Raw genomic sequence first — 19761 nt, forward strand, 5'->3', positions numbered from 1 at the left:
ATGATATTATAGGTTTTCATTGTTTGTTTCTTGTTGACTTGTTAGTGCTTGGTTAATTTTTTCTGTGCCTTCTGGGCCTATACCTGGTTTTGGGAGTAGTATCTGGAGGCCTTTGTCAGGAATCGTGTCCTCTGCACCTTGTTAAGGAGGCACATATTTAGATCGGGCGTAAAGCAGCAATCCCTGTTTATATGAGGACACATGAAAATACGTTGCTGCACTATGCTATCTAACTGTTGCTAGGTGGGTAGCTATCTGCAATTTTATCCAACTTCCTTTTTTGCATTTTTTACTTTCTTATATGCAGTGAAAGCTAATGTTTAGGATTAGTTCTTCAGACATCAGCAGGACTTTTCAAATGTGTCAGAGTACAGTTATAGTGTGTGGCTCCCCTCCCTCTTAGAACAGGCCAAGAAGGCAGCTGTTTAAACATATGTACTTTACATTTGATGTACATGCTCTCCCTTCTATCACATTCTGTTGTCACACCTAACTCCACACGGTTGGCCCCACGCAGACAATTTCCTGTAGGAGACGGAAAGTGAAACTATCTACCTCGAATACACCAGGAAGAATACCACCATGATTTTTGGGCGAGGCATACAAGACAACAACCAAACTCGAGAAGCAGGGAGTAGAAGGCAGTAGTGTATAATCGGAGATTAAGCATGACACTTAGGCCAGATGTGGTGCCTAAAACAAAAAGCAAGATAGTGTTATTGACACAACACAATTGTTTTGCAAAAGTCCCTTCATGTTCACTCCAGCCATTTTTAACAGACTATTGAAAATATACCAGCCAGCTTCACCAATCCCTCCCTTTCTTGTGCACTGCGCCTACTCCTCACCTACCACTAATATGTATCTACCTGTTTGGCCTAAACATTTTTCATAGAAAGCGAAGCTGGGCTTTACTGAAGGCTGCCTTGCCTTCAACCCATCCTCTTTTTAGGTCTCACCTGCAGCTGTTGCTCTTGTGGGCTATACCAAAAAGCAGTCCTTAGAATTGGCCCATTTCTTAGCATTGGGTGACTTTCTTGTCATGCTTGTTTACTTGCTTCCTATTCAATTACATTCCTTCCTCTTATTGTGCTTATCCGTCCTCTTCTTGTCTACCATCCTCTTGACTGGATGACTTGTATGCTCCTATTTTCACCATAGAGGAAACTAATTTATTTTTAGTTGATGCACTCCATGAACGTACATATGTTTTCTTGCTCTCACTCTTGTGTGCTATTTGCCCCTTCAAATAACCAGACCCACTTGCATGCTCTAAGTTGCATACTCCCCCTTCTCAACACATCCATTGCTTTCACAACCTGAGCATTTTTTGCTTTAAAATGTATTTTTATTTCTTCCTCCAGCCTAAGCGCCTCCCTTGCTCCCTTGTTCACTTCCCATGCACCCACTCATCACATTGATTTCTCCTACACCTGCTCTCCAACCACACTTGTCCCTATGTAATTGTTTTATTAATGTTTTTCTGTGGCCTGGTAGCTGCCATTTGTTGTTGAGCCGCTCCATTTTCAAAAAGTGCAAGTAAACAGTAATTCTTTTATATATTGCTCAAAACGGTGCCCGTCATCTTGCAATTTTAAAATAAAATTTAGATGGTGACCACCATTCCTCATGTGTGCCAATGCTATTTGATACCTTCATGTGCATGGATGTATGATGATACAACGCAAACACTTACAATGTATATCTTTACAACGCAGATTTTACATCGCAACATCCAATACAACGCATGATTTCACGTTGCATGCCATCACAATGCATTTTTAGAAACTAGATTTACAATGCATTCCATTAAAACACATACAATTACAACGCATACCATTACAACGCATATTACTTTTAGGGCAACATTAGGGTAAGTGTTGCATAGTGTAGGGGTAAAAATGACTATTCACACTCCAGTGAGTGCAACAGTAGAGTAAGTGTTGGATAGTGCGAGGGAAACATTACTATTCCCACTCCAGTGAGTGCAACAGTAGGGTAAGTGTTGGATAGTGTAGGGGTAAAAATTACTATTCACACTCCAGTGATTGCAACGGTATGGTAAGTGTTGAATAGAGGAGGGATAAAAATTACTATTCTCCATTACTTACCTTATATTGCGTTGTAATGTAGTGTCATGCGATGTAATGGCTGTGTTGTAATGGCATGCGATGTAAAGGATGTTGTGTTAAAATCACATCCATTGGTGGAAAGACTTTAAGGTGGTGATTGACTTTGAATAGATACAATAGATTAATTCTTGCCCTTCTTTATGTGTTTTGATTGTTCCCCACTGTGACATTACCTTACTATACCAACCTAGCAAAGCATCACACAGCAAAGAGGCAGTCTCCTCCTTACAGCTCTTCAGCTCTTCTTCCCTGGTAGATGTTTCACTTGATTACAGAAGTAATCTAAAGTTCTGAGATTTTAGTTCTAATATTTATACCCCATTTTTGTGTTGTAGTCTTTGCTGCAAGAGTCTCTTAGCGAAGTAAAACCAGTTCTGTTCTCCCTGTTCCAGTTTCACTACAGGAGGTGGAGACAGCATTGTGCGAAGGAGACACAGCCTACTCAGGTGCTAGTGGAAACTCTTCCCAGCCTGACTATGAGTTATCCAGGAGAAGCAGGATACACCTCAACCTCCATGTGACTGTCTGGAGGGAATGCCCATCCCTAGTTCCTGTCACTCCAAAACCAGATGGTGAATACACAAACAGGCAGATGCACAAAGGATGGTTTGACAAGAAAATGCCGTTTTTAAAAGTAGCATTTTCAAACACACAATTGAAAAACACCTTCACTAAAATTCTGAATTCAAAGAGCCTAATTGTCATCTCTCTATCTTAACTCAATGGAATGTGATACTTGTACGATGTTGCAAGTCATGTTAACATATGGTACAGATAGCCTTTCAATAGTGAAAAATCGAAATACACAGTATTTCACTACCAGGACACGTAAAACACACCAGTACATGTCCCACCTTTCACATACACTGCACCCTGCCCATGGGGAGTACCTTGAGCCTACCTTAGGGGCGCCTTACATGTAAGAAAAAGGAAGGTTAGTGACTGGCAAGTGGGTGCACTTGCCAGGTCAACATGGCAGTTGAAATACTTCATGCAAAGATACTGCAGTGGCAGGTCTGAGACACATTTACAGGACTACTCAGATGGATGGCACAACCAGTGCTGCAAGTCCACTAGAGGCATTTGATTTCCAGGCCCTGGGCACACACAGTGAACTTTACTTGGGACTTACCAGTAAATCAAATATGCCAATCATGGATAGCCAATCATAATCATAATTTACCCAGGGAGCACTTGCACTTTGACACTGATCATCAGCGCCAAAGTGCCCAAAGCATTTAAGCCATCAAAACGAAATCCAGCACACAGTCAAAAATACAGGAGGCAGAGGCAAAAAGTCAGGGAAAGCCAAGCCAGAGATTCCATGTCTTACAGTCAAGTTAAGTTCTTTTAAAGGCAGGAGGTAGCATCTGTTAAAGTGCAAGTGTAGTAGGTGACAGCTCTGCCACTACCCCCACCCATCTTATCAGGGTAAACCATCCTGCCAACACCCAGTTCCCCTTTGTGACACTGTCTAGGAGGAATACACAAAGGCCAAGTGCCAACTAACCTAGTCTTAAAACCCATGACACAGATTGCAGGCACCAAACTGTTGGTACAAGGGAAAGCCAACTCTCTAAAAGTTGTTAATCAAGAAAGGATTGGGTTCTTTGTGCAACCTAGATAAGACCACTTTATACTTTATACCCACATAATATCTAGTTGCAACCTTTGTCATTTACTTATAAAATAAAGGTGCCAAAGTTTATCGTTTTTCTTGCCCTTGTGATTTATTTCGCTTTTCTTTAACTTTTTCAGAAAAGCTTTTTTACTTTGTCATGTTATTGTTGAAGGGCACAAAATATAAACATGCTTTGATATACATTTATATACACAAAGTCAGTCGAAACACAATTAAAGCATACATTGACAAACTAACATATTCATATATGTGACAAAAACAGGGGGTGTACTTCCTTTGAACTGTACTATATTTACATATTCACACTAGGGGGACGATTCCTTTTTATTATGTGTTTAGTGTATCCTGCCTCTGTGTGTAGCCTTGGGGACAAAAGTTTAAAACGTTATCAAGGAGAGAGTTATTTCCTTCTACAAAATCTCGCTCAGACAATTTCAATTGTGAAAGCGAATATTCTTTACCCAATGGCACTGATCGGTTAACGCATTTCAACCCCACTCAATTCAGGGGTTCTCCTCAGGATCTGGACTTGGTCATGTCTGTGAAATGTAAAAAAGCGGGTGTTTGTTAGGAGTTTTTGACTCTGGTTAAACCCTTTCAGTGCACTACACTCAGTTGTGAATCACAGATTCCAGCGTACCTTTAATGTTGTCAATTTCCAACCTTATGAGTAAGATGTGACCACGGTGGATAGTGTTGAAAAAACAAATTCCGAAAAACAGGGATGTGCCAAATGTTAATATATGCATTTACAGTTAATTTAGGTGAGGTAATATGCGGCAGAAACAATGCTTTCACACCTTATGAATTACAAATTCCAGCATACCTCCAATGTTTTCAATCTCGAATCTTCATGTGTAAGATGTAACCACGGTGGATAGTTTTGAAAAAACAAATTCCTAAAAAACAGGGATGTTACTATTTGCATTTAAAGTTAATTTGGATGAAGTATTGTGTGGCTACAACAATGCTTTCACTTGCCTTTTGCTTAAAAAAAATGGATAATCTTCAACCTTTGTGCCCTCGTTGAAAGGTGGGACGCCTAAAAAGAAAAAGGGCCATTTATTAAAGATATGTTGATTCATGGCGTTTTATATTCCAAATACAATGGCCTTTACTCTGCTTGCCAACCCCTTGCTGAGTTATTTGCTATTAGCTAATAAAGCCACGGACCGTACAACTTGCCTTCGATCGTATGTAGAATTCCTTTATGTGATGCGGCGTTCCTGCTGCTGTCTCGTGGTTGTTTGGTTTTGAAGAGTTCAACTGGATCTGAAGGAAACCAGGATGTTAAATCAATTGACGATCCAGGCTTGTGAAAAACGAGTGGATTGTTTATTCTTTTCAGAGATGTATGATGGATGTTGTAGTTCTTGGTTGATGATATTGTTCAAAACTTGTGGAAAACGAGTGGATTGTTTTCTCCTTTTGAAAGAGCATGATGAATGTGTCTTACTTAGTTCATGAATCAAGGTATACGTTCAGTTGTTTAATCTATATTGAAAGTCTGTTAATTCCCGTCATTTCATGTAATCCCCTCATTACTGTGTTAAACTTCATGATGAGGTACTCCTCCTTTCTCACTAGCAAAGTTTCTGTATTGCCGCCTCTTGGACTTGACGTAATGGCACTTCTCCACAAAGTGGTTTACCATTGGCGCTGTGGAAATGTTATTCTTTAGTCTGGATCAATGTTGAACTATCCTTTGTTTGACTTCTTGGTTGGTTTTGCCTCTGTATATTTTCTTGCAGGGACAGATTACCGTTTAAACCGCATAAAGATCTGAACATGATAAAATTCACTGGTAAAATGTTTCTTCAATGAGGCAGTTAAAAGTGTGATTCTTAGGGTTTTTTGCAGGCAATTGTGTGCAATTTGACTCTTGGGCAAAGTCATTCAATGTCTTAGTATAGTTGCTGTACGGTATTATAGTTTCAGTACTGTACAGTATCTACACATCCTGAGATACTGACACATTTTCAGGTTTTTTTTCAATAGGAAACTGTGATAATATTGAGCATAACCAAAGATGACAATTTACCACTATTCTGATACTTCACAGAGGTTGTACCCAACAACATGGTAATGGTAGTAGCTTGGCTAGGCTGTATCCAGTGACATTTGGATGTTAATCAATTTGTTTTAAACCACCTTTGTCTATTATGGATAGGATCCTGCATAGACTCAAATCCCACATAGACTCTCTGCAGTTATCAGAGTAAGTGCTGGGATTCCTTTGTGGTAGAGAGAGGCAGATTTGGCCAAAAGTAGGGTTTTGGACTGGGGCTAGCAGTCCTATGTACAGACTTATCGCTCCCAGAACAACTTTCCTCATTTGTAGAAATATTACATTTCTTCAGCTTACCCTTCTATGCCACTAGAAAACTCCTAAAACCGAAATGAAGGAAAGACTTTTGAGAACTTCAACTGGCTAGCTGAGGACAAATGGCAGAGCCTTTTAACCAGCCAGTATGAATCCCTGTTCTACAGGGTTTAAAAGAACAAACAATAATCAGTTTTCTGAACACATTTACAGGAATAAATGGACCTGGGTCAGTTGAGAATGCTACTTGGTTTCTGAGGAACATGCTTCTTGTGCTGATCGAGAACTCTGAATGCCTGTGACAGATGAGGCTTCTGTATCATTCACCATAATCCTTGTTAACTAGCATGCTATAGAGTAGGCTAAAAATTGAACTAATTGCTTCAAGACCAGTATCACTATTACCAAAAGAATAAAGTCACTGAAAACAGACCAGAACAAATTTAACATAAGCAAACTGCGTAGAAGGACAAATATGCCCTTGACCCATGTATTGTGTGTGAAATGTTCCATTTTGTCGCACAAAACCTCCAGAGTGGCTGATGGCAAATGCTGAAGAGAATAGCCAGATTTATAAGTGTTACTTTTCTGAAAAGAATAACTGAAGAAGCAGTAAGGTAGCTCCAAACAAAAATGGTTTCTTTTATTTGTGCTGAATTTGTTTATTAGCATTTAGGAAATATAATGGAGTAAAAGCAATAAAATACAGAAATGTGCAATATGATAACATAAATTACATTGGAAGTAATACAAAAAGTTAAATATATATGAATTCATAAGGATGAAGACTGTATCGTATTTAAGTACAGATAATACAATAATAAGATGTAAGAAGAATAAAATAAATCAGTTGTGAGTAAAACAATAAGCTATTTGATTGAAAAACTCTAATGACTTATTGCGAAATAGAAAGTAAATTTAATGCCAAAAGGAACAAAAACGTGAAAGAAAGTGAAACATAAAACTGCAAATGAGTAAGTGAGAGAAAAGCAGGACATGTGAATAGAAAGATAGAGAAGAATAATAAAGGAAAGGTACCAATGCAGTAAAAAATATATATATAAAAGAATAGAACGTACCTTAAAGAAAAGTATATAGGGAAATTGACCAAAGATAAAAAGGAAGAAATTGGAGGAAGCGAGATAAGAGCGGATTTATGACAAGTTTTCAGTGTTGGTATGTAAATGCATGATAGTAAAGATGAGAAAAAGGGAAGAAGAGAAGAAAAGTAGAAGCAAGAATAAAATAGAAACAGAGAACAAGTTACGATACAGTGGAATACACTGGGGGGTGACTGGAATTGTCTATCACAGAAGGATTATTCAGTTGTAAAAAGGGGGCCCAAATTTGATTAAATGATTTTGTCTGATCTTGCAAATTGTAGATAACTCTTTGAACCTTAGCCACCAGCCAAGATTCCAGAGAGGGTAGAGTTGAAGATTTCCATTGCCGTAGTATACATATTTTAGCTGTGGTTAGAGCAATATATAAAAGACGGCATTGAGGTTTGGTAAGGTGTGGTAAAGTTTGTAAATCATGCAGAAGAATGATGGCTGGTGTTAACGATGAATCCAAAGGCAGAGTGTGTTGTAAAATCTGACCTATGTAAGACCAATAGGACTGGATGATAGGGCAAGAACAGAGGATGTGGACTATGTCACAACCAGAAATAGCACATCTCCAACAATTAGTATGAGGGAGAAGTCCAGCTTTATGTAGTTTTGATGGAGACCAATGCCAGTCATGTAAAATCTTGAATAAGCAACATTTCTGTTGCGCTTCTCTGACTCCTCTGGTTAAGGTTTCCAGAAGAGTAAACCAGTCTTCATCGTCATATGTAAGTGAAAGGCATGTTTGCCATTTGAGACGAAGAGCACATGATAAGGGTTGGGAGAATAAATGAAATGTGAATATTTTATATAAACCAGAAATGACCCCTTTATGAGTCCCCCAAGTATAAAGATAGGATAGAATTGGTGACGGTTTTGCCCCCAAGGCTTTGGTAAGACAGAGATGAAGTTGAGTATAATTAATAAATTGATGCGACGGAAGACCAAATTTGCTGGAACAAAGTCACCGAAGACCAACTGACCACCACCCTCGCCCAGAACCCACCTATCAACCCCACCTGCCCTGACGCCGCAGCCCGCAACCTCAGACAGTGGATCGACGACTGCGCCAACACCCTCGCCCCACTCAAGAGACCATCCAACAGTCACGCCAGCAGGAGAGCCACCAACGAGCTCCTGACCTCCAAACGCGCCTGCCATAAGCTGGAGAAGAAATGGCTCCACAAACGAACGCCAGAAAACCACACAGCCCAAAAGGACGCCACCCGCAGACATCACAACCTCATCAGACTTGCCAAGAGATCCTCCTTCAAAGACCGCCTGGATAACAACGCACACGACAGCAAAGAGCTCTTCCGCACCGTGAAAGAACTCTCCAATCCTGACACCAGCGCCAACGACATCCCGCCCTCACAAGAACTGTGCGACTCACTGGCCATCTTCTTCCACCGCAAGATCGCTGACATCCATGACAGCTTCAACTCCACGACCGCACCAGCGATGCACGACTCCTCCCGCCCCGCGATCACCAACAGTGCCAACCGCCTGACCTCCTGGGCCAACACCAACGGCGACGAGACACGCAAGATCATGAACTCCATCCACTCAGGATCTCCGTCAGATCCATGCCCACACCACGTATTCAACAAAGCAGACGCGGCCATTGCACCCCAACTAAGGAAGGTCATCAACATCTCCTTCGAAAAAGCGAAATTTCCGGAAAGCTGGAAGCACGCTGAAATCAACGCCCTCCTCAAAAAGCCCAAGGCGTTCCTGGCAAAGGTCATCGAGAAAATCGTCAACATTCAACTGACCCGCCACCTCGAAGACAACAACATCCTGGACCCGTCCTAATCTGGATTCAGACGTAACCACAGCACCAACACAGCCCTCATCGCCGCCACAGATGACATCAGACGCCAACTGGACAACGGCAAAACATCAGCCCTCATCCTCCTGGACCTGTCAGCCGCATTCAACACGGTCTGCCACCGCACCCTACAGACACGCCTCCAAGAAGCTGGAATCAAAGAGAAGGCCCTTGACTGGACCACGTCCTTCCTCTCCGGCAGAACACCGAGCATCCGCCTCCCACCTTTCCGGTCAGAAGCCACCGACATCATCTGTGGCGTCCCCCAGGGCTCATCCCTCAGCCCGACACTGTTCAACATCTACATGCCCCCCCCTCGCACAAGTGGCCCGCCACCACAACCTCAACATCATCTCCTACGCCGACGACACCCAGCTCATCCTCTCCCTCAGCAAGGACCCTTGCACCGCCAAAACCAACATTCACGAGGGCATGAAGGCCATCGCCGACTGGATGAGGAGCAGCCGTCTGAAACTGAACTCGGACAAGACGGAGGTCCTCATCCTCGGACTCACCCCCTCAGCCTGGGATGACTCCTGGTGGCCGACCGCCCTGGGGACAGCACCGATACCAACCGACCACGCACGCAACCTAGGATTCATCCTCGACTCCTCCCTCTCCATGTACAAGCAAGTCAACGCCGTCTCCTCCTCCTGCTACAACACTCTACGCATGCTCCGCCGGATCTACAAATGGATCCCGACCGAAACAAGAAGAACAGTGACAGAGGCCCTCGTCAGCAGCAGACCGGACTACGGCAACGCACTCTATGCAGGAATCCCAGCCAAACACCAATGGTGGCTATAACGCATCCAAAACGCCTCCGCCCAACTGATCGTCAACACCCCCCGCCGCAGCCACATCACCCCCGTCCTGAGAGACCTGCACTGGCTCCCCATCGACAAGAGGATCACCTTCAAGCTCTTCACCCACGCACACAAAGCACTCCACAACGCCGGACCAGCCTACCTGAACAGTAGACTCAGCTTCTACACCCCCACCCGCCAGCTCCGCTCCGCTCCACCAACCTCGCCCTCGCAGATGTCCCTCGCATCCAACGTACGACCGCCGGTGGCAGATCCTTCTCTTGCCTCGCCGCCAAAACCTGGAACACCCTCCCAACCCACCTACGACAGACCCAAGACCTACACGCTTTCAGAAGACTCCTCAAGACCTGGCTCTTCGAGCAGTAGCGGCACCCACCCCCCCCACCCCTCAGCACCTTGGGACCCTCACGGGTAAGTAGCGCGCTTTACAAGTACCCTGATTGATTGATTGATTGATTGATTGATTGATTGAAATCTTCAGCTAATTGGGCAAAGTTCAAGTTTAAGTTCACCAGCATGTAGAAGTTGATCTACAGTAGAAATACATGCCTGTTTCCATTGGGGCCAGGAGATGGTTTTTCCCTTGACAAGTATGGCAGTATTGTTCCATATTGGAGCTTTAATATGAATGCGTGGGTTAGAATCTAAAAGGCAATGAGCTCTCTGCCACATTTTACGCATTGAAGCCAATAGTGGATTGCGAGGTTCTTGGCGACTAGTACCTGTGGTATAAAGAACTAAGGGACCAGGTTCAGCGCAGAGTAAATGACGCTCTACGTGCACCCATTGTGGTGTATGAGAATTATCTTGCAGCATGTATATGATTTGTGAAAATTGCAATGCCAAATGGTAGTGGTCTATGGATGGAAGACTTAGACCTCCATGAGAATGATGTGCTTTCAGTTTTTGCATAGCTAGACGTGGTTTAAGAGAGCCCCAGATAAAGGATTTAATTTTAGAATCCATAAAACGTTGGGAGAATAAAGGTAGGTGAAGGGGGAGCATACCAAGAGTATAAAGGAAACGCGGGCATGTGACCATCTTTACAGCTTTAACCTGTCCCCACATAGATAATCCTAATATTTTCCATTTGTCAAAATCCTGCTGCAACTGTGTGATCAGAGGGCCGAGATTATCTGCAACCATTCCGATTGTACCCTTATTTACTAAGATACCAAGATATTTTAGCCGTGAGGGTTTCCAGTGGAAGGGAAAGTCCTGAATGACTGATTTTGTAGTACCATCAGATATTGGAAGAGCTTCACTCTTATCCCAGTTAATTTTATAACCAGAAAAAGAGGAGAATTCTTCTATGGTTTGAAACAATGAGGGCAGAGGATGTGATAAATCAGTAATAGTGAGTAATATGTCATCAGCATACAGGTACATTTTGGAGTTCCACACTGGAAGAGAGATGCCTACAATATCAGTTGATTGACAAATTGCTGCTGCTAAAGGTTCTAAAGCAAGAAGGAATAAAAGAGGGGATAGGGGACAGCCTTGACGTGTTCCTCACGAAATTGGAAAGGGGTCTGAAAGGAAACCTCCACAATTTGCTTGAGTGGGAGGTTGTTGGTATAATAATGTAACTTTTTGTATAAATTGGGACCTTAAACAAAAACTTTCCAATATATGAAAAAGATAAGGCCATTCCACTCAATCAAATGCCTTTTTGGCATCAAGAGACAGAGCCAATGCATCATTCTGAAGAGATTTGGCTGAGCGGAGTGTATGTGCCAAAATACGCAGATGGTTTCTAGAGGAACGTCCTGCTACAAATCCCACTTGGGTGTGATGAATTAAAGAAGGCATGACTTTACGCAGGTGAGATGCAAGGATACTAGCAAGTATTTTGATATCACAATTAAGAAGAGATATGGGTCTATAGCTACTACAAATTAATGGATCTTTCCCAGTTTAGGGAGGAATGCAATGATCACTTTATTAGATATACAGCTTAGGGAGTTTGTGTTGCTTGCTTCCTGAAAAGCAGTACAGAGACTGTCAATTATTTGTTCACCTGACCAGCGATAGAATTCTGCAGGAAAACCATCTTCTCCTGGGGCTGTGTGATATGGGAGCTTAGTTATTTCTTGTGAGATTTCTTCCTTAGTAATGTCTCCTTCAAGAAGTGTTCTGTCTCCGTCTGACAGAGAAGGGAGATTTACTTGAGAAAGAAAAGAAAGCATTTTGTTGTGGTCTATTTGTGCGTCTGGGGTATATAATGATTGATAGCAAGAAGCAAATTCATTGACAATATCCTGTGGACAAGTTAACATATTTCCCCCAGATGTTGTAATGGCAGGAATAGCCATTGCAACCTCTCGTTGTCGCAATTGGGCCACTAGGAGTCGCCCTGCCGCTTCCCCTTGTTCACAATGACGTCCTTTCATCTTTTGTAAAGCATACTCCGCTTTGGATGTAAAAAGGCTGTTCAATGCCATGCGTGCCTGCTCTAGGGACTTACGATGCTGACAGAGAGGTGTTTTAGTATATAATTGAGTGACCATTTCAATATCCTGTTCTAACTCTTTCTGTCGAGTAGCATTTTGTTTATTGGCCTGTGCCGCGCCTTTCATAAGTTGACCCCTGATGGTAGCTTTGGCTGCAGCTCATAGAGTTCTGCTTGAATGCACAGATCCGTGATTAAGGGAAAGATATGTTTGAAGATGGGTTTGAAGCTGTGTTTTTCCAAGAGGAGTTTTATAGCGCTGAATATTCATCCTCCAAGGTTTGCGTCCCGGTGTTATCAGGCCTGTCTGAAGGGATAAAAAAACTGGAGCATGATCAGAGATTGATGCTTCTAAAATTTGAGATTCATGAACTAACTAAACAACCCTTTGTGAGATTAAGAAATAATCCAGTCTGGAAAAAGTACCATGAGTGGGAGAAAGAAAGGAATATTCAATAGCAGTCGGATGTGAAAGGCGCCAATGATCAATTAGACCATGATCTTCAATATTATCGCCCATAAGAGCTCTGTCCACTGCATTATTCTTGTCAAGAGGGCCTGTTTTGTCGAGCACTGAATTTCTAACTAAATTCCAATCCCTGCATATCAGGCATTGAGAAGCACCAATCTCGGACAAAATGCGATTTAATTGAAGAAGAAATTACTTTTTTGTACCCGCTGTGGCATAAACGGAACCTATGCAAAAATGTGCATCGCCGATACGCACTTTTACAAACACGTATCTGCCATCTGGAACTTCCCAAGTTATTGAGATTGTAACTGGTAAAGATTTACGGATCAAAATTGCCACTCCACATTTACAAACAGGGGGTAGTATCTGAGGATCTGTCTGTATGAATACTGCTGTGATAGACTTTACCCATCCATTCTCTGCGTAACTTTTCAGATTCTGATGATTCAAGATGAGTTTCCTGAAGGAGAGCCACGTCTACTCTTTTTGAATTCAGATAGATAAGAACTTTTTTCCTTTTAATACAGTGTGTCAAACCATTTATATTCCATGTTATAACCCTCAGAGAGAGAGTAGTAGTCATACTGCAAGTGGAAACCAGAACGCTTGAAAAAGTTAAGAAAGAAGTGAACTAAGATAAAGGTAGAAATGAAGTAAAGAACAAACACAAGATTTATTAAGTGATAAATCCAAGATGTAATGTAAGAGAAAAGGGGAGAGGGAAAGGGGAAGAGAGAGAGTATTAATAGGATAACGTTTAATATAAGGAAATCTAGTAGAAGAAAGGAATCTAAAGAAAAAAAAAAGAAGAACTTTAACCGTGGGTCTGGGCTCACTAGTGCACCGTAGCGGGTAGGACCTCAGCCAGGAGGGTTGAAAGATGGTGAGGACTATGTAAGAGAAACAAAAGAATCTGAACAGCCAAGTGTGTGTAAAGAAGAGGTAAAAAGCCAAGTATACAGAAGAATGAGCGCTGAAAGGGAAGAGAGATAGGTTAATAGAATAAAGCAAGATATATAAAAATATATACATGAATTCAATATCGCCTAAATACCAACCAAAATACAGAATAAGCTATTGATTATTAATAACTTTAAATAACATTCATTAAAGGGTAAATATACACCTATGAAATAGAGTAAAGTAAAGCTGATACAAGTATATATAGAAAAAGACGTATCATATTAGAAAGAATCATTAATATAAATGTATATATGAATAGAAGTATAGATATTATAAAAATAGAAGATCTATAATTTTAAGAATATTGAGAAAAAAAATTAAGGAAGAACTAATAAAATACAAATATATATTAAAATATGTAGTAATCCATGAACGTAGAAGTATATAAAAATATGCAATAATCCATGAATGTATAAGTAAAGGCATAAAATGTGCAACTATTAATTGATAAGTTATAATATTTGCATAAATAGATATTTATATCATGAAATAGGCAACATTTAAGAACAAACTGTAGCTATAAACATAGTTGTTATCTAATATATAATAATAACATGGATAATAGGAAATAGTAAAAGGAAAATAGTGAAGCTAAGAAGGTGTGAAGGGACACCGAGAAACACCTAAATTTCTAAAATTTTAGAGAAAAGTAAATAAACTACTTATTGAAAGTGAAATAATAAATCTTAAATACTTATATCAAATATAATAGATGCAAGTAAAATCTATTAATGCATTGCAATAAAAAATATGTAATAAATAATTCTATAATTGTTCTAGGTTGAGAAGCAATTGTGCAGAGAAGGCAGATAGCCCTCGTTATAGAAGGGAGACTCTCTTTTTGTGTAAAGAAGACACGAATTATCAATCACACCATTAGTGAAATAGGACTGGTGTCAAGGTCATTCTTCATCCAAAGCAGATTTTATAGGAGAACGGGACTTTTCCCCATGTTGATTCTGCGTTAAAGTAGATACTGTTTGGGGGGCAGAGATTTTGTCCTCATATGTCCTATGTAAGCGCTCAGTGTCTCTACCATGATGACGAACTTCACCAGTGGCGCGGCGATGAGTATCTGATGCCTGTTGAGGATGGTGAGAACCGTGAAGAGACTGTGTAATGGGGAAATGTTGTATGTCCATTTTCTGAGCATGTAGATCATCAATAAAGTGTCGTAGATCTTCAGGATTATAAAAATCTTTGGATTCGCCATTTTTAGTGATGCAGAATCGAGCAGCATCAAACAAACCATATTTGATGTCCATCTTCCGTAACTGCGGCCGCATGGAGAGGAACGCCTTTCGTCTTTCATTAGTTTCTCATGAGAAGTCAGCTGCAATGCGTATTTCATGGCCATCATAAATATAGGAGCCTAGTGAGCGTGCTACCATTAAGATTTGCCGTACTTGTTAGTGTTGTAAGAAGCAAGCGATTAGAGGTCACGGTCTGGAATCTGATATAACACGTGGACGACCAATGCGATGAGCACGTTGAATTTCAAGCAGTGAAGTGAAGGTAAGGCCCAGCAGCTTAGGAAGAACGTTGCATAAAAAGAGTCTAGCATTCTGATCCTCAATCTTTTCAGGAAAGACAAAAAAGTGAATATTGTCTCGCCGGCTGCAGTCTTCTAAATCAACCAGCTTGCTGCAAAGATGGGAGAGATCGTCATTATGCATGGAGTCGAACCTGTGTTCCACCGTTGTTAACCGTTGGTACAATCCGACTATTTTAGAAGTAAATTGAACAATATCTATTCGAATAGATTTGGTTTCCGCGGTGAGGGTAGAAATATTAGCTTCCATTTCTGTTAAACGAGAACTGATATTTGATATTTCATGCAGAATATGGTCCATAGTGTCTCCTGGCATTGTAGAGGAAGTAGCCAAACACGAAGGGGTCACCGATAGAGCTGAAGTTTTTACACCCACACTGTGTGGCTGTTTAAGGACATCTGCAAAATGAGGTTGTTTGGAGTTTTTGTTGTCGTGCTCTTGATTAGGCATCTGAAGACAGTCTGTGGTAGAGTGAAAGTATACTAATAACAGTAGTAGTAGTGTAAAACTGCTATGTTGAAATAAAGCAGTGGTTAATTCTGACAATGTAGGTATACATAACCAGGGAGAAAACAGTAATGAGGTAATAAGCTGTTACATAAGCAAAGAGTCCTGGAAATCACAAGTAAAGGTGGCCTTTGTTTATACATGAAAGGCACAAAATGTTCACTTTGTTAAAAACCACTATAATAGTATTAACATATTAAATGCAAAATTATGTAATAGAAGCGAGTCATATCAATATGTTGCAGTTGTTTTGCAAAGGGAAGAAGCGCAAATAGCTGGAAAAAGGTATCGCAGACCAAAAACCCATAAGCATCAAAGTTAGTAAAGCACAGCAGGAGACAATATTAGTAGCTCTGTTGATAGTAAAGCATTGCATGCACAACAAGCTGGTGGCAAAAGACGATGTATGTATGCTCTAGAAAGGTATGGGGAAGCTGCTCAGAGTCACCAAAGCATTGTTTGCTTGAGGCGGCGAGGAGACTTTACCAGTGTGTCAGAATATAATGTTCAGTTTCCTCAAAGGAGCTAATTAATACTAGCAACACAGCCAATGCAAAATTATATAGCAGTATTAGGTCAGAATAAAGCACATGAGGAGACACTGTGAATACTATAAGTTGCAAAAAAACTCAAAAATCTCAGATATGTTGAATTGCAATGACTTCAAAAAGAGTCTGTTAAAATAAGGCGGCATATGAAAACTCCAGAGAGATATATATGCTAGAGAGAAAAATATTTCCTGTTCAAAAGCTGCTGGTAAAAGACGATGTTTGCAGGCTCTAGAGAAGCATGGAAAATGACACCACAGCTTGCTGACAGAAGACGAATTAGGGAAAATCCAGAGAAGCATGGGAAAAGCTGTCTCGAGTTACCAATCTAAACTGGGGTGGTGTAGTGGGCAAAAGAACGATGGATTTAACCCAGATCTCTTGACTGGGGGAGAAAGTATGAATTGTCAGCATTCCGTCCATCATTTGTTTGTTGTAATCGAGTTACCACAGCGTCATACATGTTAGTTTATGAAGAGGCCTTACCAGAATAGTTGAAGGGGCGGAGGTCAAAGGAAATGTTAGTTCAGCATCCCATTCACTGATAAGGGCCTCACAGAAGTAAAGATTGGCGCGTGCCAGCCACGCATGAGCCGGGGATTTATCTGTCAGAAAAGGCCCAGCGTGCATCCTGTGAGGAGAAGAGCGACTTGTCAAAAATGGTCAGTAGACAAGTGTGGAAACTTGTAAAAATTAGCCCAGCTGTCGCTGCCACATTCCACCGATCAGAAGTGCCGACCTCGGGGTCCCAGATGGACCGTCCCGAGCGGAGCTCAGCTCTCAGGCTGCCATCTTCCTGCGTGGCCAGACCATGCCCCCTGAAAATAGTTTCTTAACAATGGTGTCAGCACCAAGATTTTTTTGTCTCCACAATTTTGCTTCTTAAAATGAGGAATTTAGACTAAATGACTGTTCAAAAAACCAAGATAGCTCCAAGACAGATGGGGAAAAATGCAGGAATTACACCAAAGAGAGTATTTTGAAAGTGACTCTGGCATGCATCAGTAGCCAGTGAAGTTAATTGAGATTTTTGCATAGCTACATTTGGAAGCTCAGAGAAGCTTCATGATCCATGCAGCTGAGATAAAATATATATCGTAGACTCAAACAAGGAGGGGGGTTACAATAACCCATTCCAGGATCAATGACCGCTAATACTGCAATGATTCTGCCATTGTCAGGTTAAAATAATGCAAACTTTATGAAGCTGTTCCAAATGATAATGATAGTGAAGATAAGATTCTTTTGCATTTAGCACCACGATTTGTAACAGTCTTTGCTGATATAGGGCAAGGGTTCATTTAAGGTGTTCTGGATATTTTGTTAAAAAAGAAGGCGATCTCTCAGCTATCAAAACCTCTGTTTGATTGGACTCTACCTTTAACCAGGGTCCCAGCATCACCAAGGTAGTCCACTTAGACGGTTTTTGGTATTTTTTCCATGTACTTAAACAAAATTACTTTTAATATGTGCAGACAAAGTGGGGGTATTAATGAACACAGGATGATACACATGGCGCTCACCAAATCACGTGATGTAAGCAAACTAAAAAAAATAAGTGCTGTGCCACAGGTGAGGGAAAAACCCCTAAACCCTCAGATTTGGGACCCTAGGGTCCAGATATAAATGACAACAGTTCCTTTTCAAACGCATGTAAGTAAAACACAGTTCAACAAATTTCTGTTGGTAAAGAATGGAGACAAATCGTGTCCTTTAGAATATTTTCTTCATCTTTAATCTGAATTGCACAAAGGACCAGCCAACACGTGTTTCGTCAATAGGGACTTCTTCAGGGCTGGAAAGTATACTGAGATGACTCATGTCATTATGGATATGCAAATACAAATTCATACCTAAAAATTGTACGAAAGAGCAAGACGGGAAATCCCGTTTACAAAGGGAGAAGCGCCCAAAGTTAAGAAAGAGTGAAGGTGAATTTACCGTTGGGAACCCTCGTAACACAATGTCAACAATAATCTCAAGCGTGAGTCTACATTCCTTACAAGTTAACTAAATGCACTACGCCTTGTGACACCTGGTGATGGTGAAGTAGCAAAACCAAAGGGGATGATGGACGGAGTGTTGAACATTGCAAGAACTCACCCCCAGTCAACTGATCTGGGTTTAATCCATCATAATTCTTTAGCTCACTCTGCCACCCCAGTTCAGACATGGCCATATGCAAATCAGTCTGACCCTGTGCCTCATGGGAACACACCAGCCCGAACGGCCAAGCCATGTCTACCCTGGACCGGAAACAAGCATCCTGGGGGCCGGTTTCGGATTCATAACCCTCATCAGCCAGGCTATCTTGAATCCAGTGGCAAAGTGAGCAAGGGGCCAACGTCTGGGCATACCCTGCGAACTTAGGGCGAACAAAGCAAAACGAAAAGGGATGATGGACGGAGTGTTGAACATTGCAAGCACTCACCCCCAGTCAACTGATCTGGGTTTAATCCACCATAATTCTTTAGCTCACTCTGCACCCCAGTTCAGACATGGCCATATGCAAATCAGTCTGACCCTGTGCCTCATGGGAACAGTCCAGCCCGAACTGCCAAGCCATGTCTTCCCTGGACCGGAAACATGCATCCTGGGACCGGATTCGGGTTCATAACCCTCATCAGACAGTCTATCTTGAATCCAGTGGCAAAGTGAGCAAGGGACCCACGTCTGGGCATACCCTGCCAACTTAGGGCGAACAAAGCAAAACCATAGGGGATGATGGACGGAGTGTTGAACATTGCAAGCACTCACCCCCAGTCAACTGATCTGGGTTTAATTCATCATCATTCTTTAGCTCACTCCGCCACCCCAGTTCAGACATGGCCATATGCAAATCAGTCTGACCCTGTGCCTCATGGGAATAGTCCAGCCCGAACTGCCAAGCCATGTCTTCCCTGGACCGGAAACAAGCATCCTGGGACCGGTTTCGGGTTCATAACCCTCATCAGACAGGCTATCTTGAATCCAGTGACAAAGTGAGCAAGGGACCCACGTCTGGGCATACCCTGCCAACTTAGGGCGAACAAAGCAAAACCAAAGGGGATGATGGACGGAGTGTTGAACATTGCAAGCACTCACCCCCAGTCAACTGATCTGGGTTTACTCCATCATCATTCTTTAGGTCACTCCGCCACCCCAGTTCAGACATGGCCATATGCAAATCAGTCTGACCCAGTGCCTCATGGGAACAGTCCAGCCCGAACTGCCAAGCCATGTTTTTCCTGGACCGGAAACAAACATCCTGGGACCGGTTTCGGGTTCATGACCCTCATCAGCCAGGCTATCTTGAATCCAGTGGCAAAGTGAGCAAGGGACCCACGTCTGGGCATACCCTGCCAACTTAGGGCGAACAAAGCAAAACCAAAGGGGATGATGGACGGAGTGTTGAACATTGCA

The 19761-nt window shown here is 41.8% G+C and overlaps 1 protein-coding gene and 1 long non-coding RNA gene across 2 annotated transcripts in view; one reads left to right on the forward strand and one right to left on the reverse strand.

Annotated features, from left to right (window-relative positions):
* The window catches only part of LOC146858063 (uncharacterized), a 49614-nt gene extending 44563 nt beyond the window's left edge, over window positions 1–5051 (reverse strand). The window contains exons 1-3 of the long non-coding RNA XR_014979649.1: window positions 4960–5051; window positions 4756–4816; window positions 4601–4673 (exon numbers count right to left, since the gene is read on the reverse strand). This is a non-coding gene — a long non-coding RNA (uncharacterized LOC146858063). The remainder of the gene's footprint in view (window positions 1–4600; window positions 4674–4755; window positions 4817–4959) is intronic.
* PTH2R (parathyroid hormone 2 receptor) overlaps window positions 1–19761 on the forward strand; it is a 1278649-nt gene that overhangs the window by 1026491 nt on the left and 232397 nt on the right. The window lies entirely within an intron of this gene.

This window comes from Triturus cristatus, chromosome 3_2 (genome assembly GCF_964204655.1).
Source record: "Triturus cristatus chromosome 3_2, aTriCri1.1, whole genome shotgun sequence".
NCBI classification, from domain to species: Eukaryota; Metazoa; Chordata; class Amphibia; order Caudata; family Salamandridae; genus Triturus; species Triturus cristatus.